Source organism: Gavialis gangeticus, unplaced genomic scaffold (genome assembly GCF_001723915.1).
Source record: "Gavialis gangeticus isolate Ggan-Ray unplaced genomic scaffold, GavGan_comp1, whole genome shotgun sequence".
NCBI lineage: Eukaryota > Metazoa > Chordata > Crocodylia > Gavialidae > Gavialis > Gavialis gangeticus.
In genome coordinates this window covers 31,549,684-31,556,984 of record NW_017729030.1, presented here as the reverse complement: position 1 = coordinate 31,556,984, position 7,301 = coordinate 31,549,684, and the positions used below count along the sequence as shown (strand labels likewise).

The following is a 7,301-nucleotide window of genomic DNA, read 5'->3' as shown; positions in this document are numbered from 1 at the left end:
GATTGGGGGTCTGCTGTAGGAGGTGGGGAGGCAGGACTCAAGGGTGGGGTAGGGGAGCAGGCACTACCCACGAGTGGGATGGGGTGGCAGGCATGACCCATACGGGGTAGAGGGAGCAGGCATGACCTGTGGATGGGGTGGGGGGGCAGGCATGACCTGAAGGTGGGGTAGGGAGGCAGGCACAACCTGTGAGGGGTAGGGGGAGCAGACGCAACCCACGAGTGGGGTGGAGGGAACAGACATGACCTGTGGGTGGGTGGGGGACAGACATGACATGCAGGTGGGGTAGGGGGGAGCAAGCACGACCCACGGGTGGGGTGAGGGGGCAAGTGTGACCAACAGGTGAGGTGGGGTCCCCACACCCAGCCAACCTACACCTCCATCCCTCCCACTCCTCCCCCCACACCAGGACTTACTTGCTGGCCTCCAGCCAGTGAATGCTGATAAAAGTGGCTGCACTCAGAGTAGCTTGTGGGATGGGTGTTGAAAGCACCGGCTGGGAAGGGCAAGAGGCTGCTGGGGGGTGCAAAAAATGGACCAATGCAGGGGACAGGAGGAATAAAAATAGCAGTCCTGGGGCTGGGGCCATTTTTTGCCCACCCCTGGTCTAGCTGCTTCTAAGAATTTCTGAGGCTGGAGAGTCCACAGCCTCTGTAGAATGCCTGTTCCAATGCTTAAATGCTCATCTCTGTAGAGTCTGTTCCAGTCTCATTGCGAAAAAGTTCTTCCAAATATCCAACCTACAGCAGTACGCCCCCAAAGACCTGAAAGAGGAGTTCGATGTTCGACTGTCAAGAGTACAGGGCATTAAGTATGAGCCACAGCTGCTAGCTGAAGGTGAAGCCAGGCTCCTGCAGCTAGAGACCTCTGGCAGCCAGTGTTTCTATAACTACTTGTACAGAATGAAGGTACTGGACGCAGTCAGAAGGCGGATGGCAGATGCCCCATGGCCCTAACAAGAAAGAACTTCCAGGCCTACCTGCTGGAGCTGAGGAACCCCAGCACTCCCTTCAAAGGCATCTGCAAGACCTTAGTGGACACCCTGCTGGATGGAGTATCTGAAGTATCTTTGGGAAGATGGAGTATTTGAAGTACCAGGAAGCCCTGACTGAACTAGTGATCATCATCAAGGCATGAGGAGGCAGCAGCCACTGCCAGCAGCAGCACCAGTTGGCAGCCAAGGACCTCATCCTCTCGCCCAAGGTCTCCAAACCCCGACTATCCAGGTCACCTACTTGCCTTCCAGCCAGAAGAGCAAATGTCCCAAACACTTCCCAGAGCTGAAGAGCTTCAAGGACAACTACAACACACTGAAGAGCACCCTGTGAGCTCTGGGGATCTGCCGTGAGGAAAGCCCCTCTCCAGGTGGGACACTGTGGCACCGGCAGCACTGTGGTGTCCTGGCAGCAGGGAGGCTGTAGGGCTCTGGGGTTGCTCCCTGCCGTGTGGTGTTTTGTCACGGGTGGCTCCACAGAGGCTTCATCTGGGTGTGTTCCCTGGCCAGGAAGCTCCTTCCATGGAGGCTGGCTGCGGAGCTGGAAGGTAACCAGCCCCCTGCATGGGCTCCCAAGAGATTCCAGACTCGTTCCCTTTCTCAGCTAGTAGCTTTGCAGGTGCTAGTCTTGTGCACAGACTACTTGATTAGCTTTAGCTTATTTATGAGATGATCTGAGTCAGTGCTCACCTCTGCCTGTGCCCTCACTCCCAGAGACTGCCGGCAGGGCTGATCCTCCATCTGTCATGTCTGTGCAGGCTTGGGGCTCTCTCTGGACCTGCTCCCCTGTTCTTTCCAAAGGGGAAATACCTCTCCTTCCGGTTCTCTACAGCAACAAGGGCCAGGTTCAATTTTGGGCGTACTAAATATATTTTACCTTGGCTTGAGCCCCCACCCAGTCTATCTGGGAAACACTAAGTTAATCACTAGGGTGTCCAACAAAACCAACAACCTTTCCCTCACAAGCAGTATGAACACAAGCCTCTGATCAAAACACAACATAAGCAAAAGAAAAACACCGTCCTGGATCAAAGTATACCCTGTATCACCCCTACCCCTATTTGGGAGCCTTTGACCCCAGGCTCGGCAGTCCGAGAGTGGGAGAGTCTCAACCCAAAAGAGGTTAGTCCCCGGGAATTTGGGTGTATTGTCTCCCTCGCTGTCGCTGTCCGCCCTTCTGTGTTGTGAAGGGCCCTTCGGTGAGTAGATGTAGCTCCCCTGAGCTGCTAGGGGAGTGTCAATCTCTGCTCCCGCCCTTGATTCCCATTGATGTAACTCTGCCAAGCTGCTGTGGAGTGCCGATCTCTGCTCCTGCCTGAGTGGCTGTGGGGGTGACTCCCAGTCCAAGCCCCACCCAGCTACTAGACTTGAAACCCTGGCTCTCTGTACCACCTGGCCTCAAGCTCCAGTAAGCATTCCAGCATCCCCCCTCCCCTCCACAGGGGATCCAGGGGAAAAACAAAGAGCAAGCCCCCCAGCCCAGGTGGCCTGAACCTTAAAGTTTAAATTTAGACCTTAAATAAAAGGTATCATCTCTGAACCAAGAGTTCTAGAGTTTTGTGTTTCTGAACCTTAAATAATTTTTCTGACCTCACCCAGGCCCCCAGGCAAGAAGCAGCCTCACTGGAACACTGCTAATGCAGACCAATCGATTCAAAGGGAGTTGGCACTCCAGGATTTGGCCAGAGTCACTCAACTGGTTTTACAGGTTACGGTGAGGAATCTTAAGGCAGTGGGGGGGTGGGGATGGGAGGTGGTCCTCTCCAGTCCTAGAGGAGGCACAATATACAACAATCATACAGAAAACATGATCATGCTTTACAGCCAAACAAGATGCAGAATGACATGAAAAAAAACAAATCATATACTAAAAGTCAAACTAAACATATTTTATTTCAAAAAATATTTTTGTCCTGATTTACTTGTGTTTATGCAGTGGTAAGGTGTGGGGTGTGGCTGTGTGTAGGGCATGTTGGGGGTGTGGGTGTGTGTATATATGGAGGTTCTTGGAGGGTGAGGTTTGTGGGGCATGAAGGACGGGGCATGCCCCCCCGATGGCGCACAGCTCCTGCCGTTGGAAGCAGCAGCAGCAAGCACCAGGCCTCAGGGTGCTCATGACCTGTGCAAGTGCAGCTGCCTGGCAGCATCCGGTTCAAGCCAGTTCCAGGAGCTGTGCATGGCGGCAAGGAACAAAACCAGGCCAGTACACCTCTATCGCACGGGACTCATGTGCAGCTGCCAGGATTCTCACACCACTGGGGAGAAGCCCCATGTGGTGGAACTGGCAGCCTGGCCCCACTTCCTGCCACCATGTGCAGGTCCCAGGATTCTGCTGGGAAGCAGGGAGTGGGGCTTCCTGCAACTTCTGGCAGAGTCCTAGGATGTGCACATAGAGGCAGGAAGCAGGGAAGGCAGCTGGCTCCATCATGTGGGGCTTCCCTTCCTAGTGGCACGCGAGTCCTGGGAGTTGCACATCAGCTGCAGGGAGCCCTGCTTTTTATTTTTTTTTCAAAAATATTTATTTCTATATATAGATATGTATACCTCCACCTCCAACACTCTGCCAAGTGGCCTCTGTGGTTCACTTGGCAGCTCAAAGTACACTAAAAACCCATTACACAGTTTGCACCATGGAACCACGCACCCATCTCCATACCCATACCCCCACCCACTGCCCTCCTCAAAGGGTCTACTCCTGAAAAAAATCTATGCTAGACCCCTCTCCACCAGATGAGGTCTGTCATTTCTTTCCCATCATCCTCTTCTGTCTTCCATGACGGAACCGGGCTGACCCAAGCTCCATAGTCCTGCCCAGCTGCAGCTCCCCGCACCCCACCCCCACTGCTTCCCTACCTGCTGCCCCAGAGCAAGCACTACAGCCGGGACATGAGGAGGAGCCAAGCAGCAGTGGCAGCAGAAGCCCCACCCAGAAGCTGTGTGTATTGGCCGGGGCTGGGCACGCAGGAGGGTGGGAGTGAAGCATGCAGGCTGGGTGGGGTACAATTAATAGTGGGTGCCCGCAGGCCGGATGCAAGCACCTGGTGGGCTGGATCCACCCCGCAGGCTATATTTTTCCTGCCCCTGATCTAGACTCTATTTCCTTAACTTACTAATGAGAATGTCACAGGAGACAGTGCCAAAAGTCTTGCTAAAATAAATATATATCACATCTACTGCTCTCCCCCAGCCACAGAGCTTGTCACCTTGATATAAAAGGAAGTAAAGTTGGTCAGGCATGACTTGCTCTTGTTGAAACCATCTTGGCTCTTTCTAGTCACCCTGGTATCCTCTAGGGGCTTAGAAATAGACTTGTAAGTAATTGCCAAGGAAAACCTGCCAAGAAGAAACAGAGGCCATTGACCACCTCCTATGGCACTGCCTGTATGCCAAGGGTGTGTGGAAAAGGCTTCTTGAAGGAGTGACAGGAGTCAGGTTGATGACAAGGGAGGCGGCACTGTACGGACACCTGACTGAGCAGCAGCGGTCCCAGACAATGCACTTTGACCAGTTTGTGTCCTGTGTCAAAAGCACCCTGTGGCAATGCAGGAACCTCCTGTTATACAGGTACTCTGAGCTCAAGGAAACAGACTGTATTACAGTTTCTGAGCAAACTCCAGTCCTACCACCAGAAATCAGTGAGAGAACAGTGAAGATTCAGCCAGCTGTACCTGGAAAAACAACACCTGGCACAGGTTGTTCAAAACCCCCCCAGGAGGATAAGTGGATGGGGAGAATGAAGAGGACAGAGATGCAACTGGACCTGGAGACAGTGAGAAGGACTACAACAGGATCAGCAGCAGCGGAAGTGACAGCGACATTGACAACAACAGAGACAGTGAATGAACTGAGTATGTAAGCCCCCAATCAGGGCTTGGATGAAGGGACTACATTTGGGTTAGGGGAGGGTTGAGGGTGGGTGTGCAGGGGAGTGGGGACATTTACTGTAATGGGAACACAGGCTCCTTAATGTGGTTTAAGGGGGCGGGGGTGTAGGGAGAGGGAGAATAAAGGGGACAAAAGCTTAGGAATAGACTTCTTGTAATTTCCTGGATCTTTCTTCTTCCCTTTCTTAAAGATAAAAGCACTAAGTTAGCCTTTTTCCAGTCATCCAGGACCTCGCCCAACCTCAACAAATTCTCAAAGATAAAAGCCAGTGTTTCTGAGAGAACCTCAGCAATTCCTTGACTAGTCTAGGATATTTTCAAGTTCAGCAATGCTAACTTGAAAATATCCAGCTTTGCTAAGTAATCCTTAATTGTTTCTTCCACTACTCTATGTTGCTTGTCTTCTCCTCTGTCCTTGCTACCAGCTGTTTTTGTCATCTGGCAGCTGACCAGTTGTGAAGACCATAATATGATAATTAATTAATGTAAGTTAAACTTAAGGTGCTCATTATTTCTGGTGGAATAATGGCAGAAATTATTTTATCTATTGCTCTAAAAATGTTAGAGAATTAGTCTTAATATAAACAAACAAAGCAGGTAGCCACTTATTTACAAAATTTCTAAGGGGAAGTGATGAAACAGGATTGTGATAAATGGTCTGTCATAATATAGCCAGCATATTGTAATGCAGAACAGAGGCAGCTACATAAAGGAGAGGAAAATACATCACTAGATGGAATGCTATTGAACATCTAAAGCTGGAAAACAAGTATCTTAAAATGGAAGAACACTGCTGTTTTCTCCTTTCTTCTGCAATAAATCATGTCAGTCTGGAAAGACCTTTCATGCATGGAAGAAAGACTGTCATGCAGCTTAAAAAAGCCCAGGAGTAGGATGAGATATAATAAAAAAAGATGAGTTCTCGTGTGAGTATAACAGAAGATCTGCAAACCATACAACAGTGATTCCCAAAGGGTGTGCTGCAGCATACTAGCATGCCATAAGAGCAGAAGTATACCACAAAAAATGGGCTGGATCAAGCCCCAGCAGGGCCAGCCTCTCGCATTGGGGTCAGGTCTTACCCACAAAGGCCCTGCTGTGTGGTGTTTTGCCACATGACAGCTGGATTGGGCCGTTGGCTGGGCCAGCACTGCATGCAGGATTGAGCTAGATCTGGCATATAGACCAGTGAGTGAAGTGTGCCAGAAATTTTAATCTGGGAAAAAAGGTGTGCCCAAATTATCAAAAGTTTGGGGAATGCTGCCTTACAGAATGCCTGTAAAATGATAGTATGCTACAAAAATCTAGAAGCAAAATACTGTTCAATAATGTATGCAATTTTCTTATATATGTATTTTAACTGCTCATTAAATGCTTCCTGTAAAACTAGTGTGCAAATATTCTAATTCTGTATAGGAATTAAATCAAGCATCTAAAAATTAGTTATAGGTTAATTTCAGATTTTGGAAGGGCACGGGAGCTCTTCAAAGGGAAACCCCACCTCTTTATATTGGTTTACTAAGTCTTTTGATTCATCAGACGAGAATCAGAACTCACATCTTTCTGAATTAAATCCAAAGCACTTGAAAGGCTTTTATTGATTTCAGTGTGCTTTGGATCAGATGCAATTAACAGTCCGTGCTTGGTAGTCAACACAGACAGACCAGAGATTGAATGTATATGGCAATAATATTTGTTTCTGAAAGTGGTCCCTCCAAAACTTAGCAAAACATGTATAGTTAGTGCTGTTGAAGCTTGTTTCACTGAACAATATCTAGAAAAGCCTATCTGGCACTTCTTACGAGCACCAAGGATACTTAGTGCAATGACTAGAGCCTGCCACAGTAACTTGCTGGGTAGTCTGCTGGCTTCCCAAGCCCAAGGTTCTGGGTTTAGGACCCTTAGTTGCCTGGATCAGGGGCTCTCCTTGGCTGCATATTCAATTTTCCTGCCATGGATTGCAACCTTGTTGTAGTAGAGAGGTTTGCATTCTACCAATGACCTTGATAGCAACGCCATATGGAATTTCATGTGCCTGAAGGACTCACCCATGGCAACAAGGTCAAGAGTGAGGTTTCCAGACTCATAGAGATGCAAAAATGAAAATAAAAGTCCTCAATGGCACATTAGGCAGATGAAAGAAGAATATTTCATAATGGCTGCAAAAGCAGATGAAGACTACAACAGAATAGAAGCCTCTGGTTTCTAAGCTATCTCGGTTTTCCTTGCCATTGGATTGAGATTTCTTTCCCACAAAGTATTATGTAGCTGCTGAGGCACAACAGCATCCCCATGGTAAAAGAAGACTTGCAGGCATCTTCCTTCAATGACAAGTCCTACAGCGATGAATGAGTGGTGACAGGGGCAAGTGCCAGTGATTACCAGAAGCCCCTAGGCAAGGACCTACATGGAGGCGACGATTG

General features: G+C 49.2%; 1 pseudogene; it reads left to right on the top strand.

Moving 5' to 3' along the window:
* Window positions 1-269: 269 nt before the first annotated feature.
* LOC109300940 lies at window positions 270-2,321 on the top strand (annotated as a pseudogene).
* The last annotated feature ends 4,980 nt before the right edge of the window (window positions 2,322-7,301 follow it).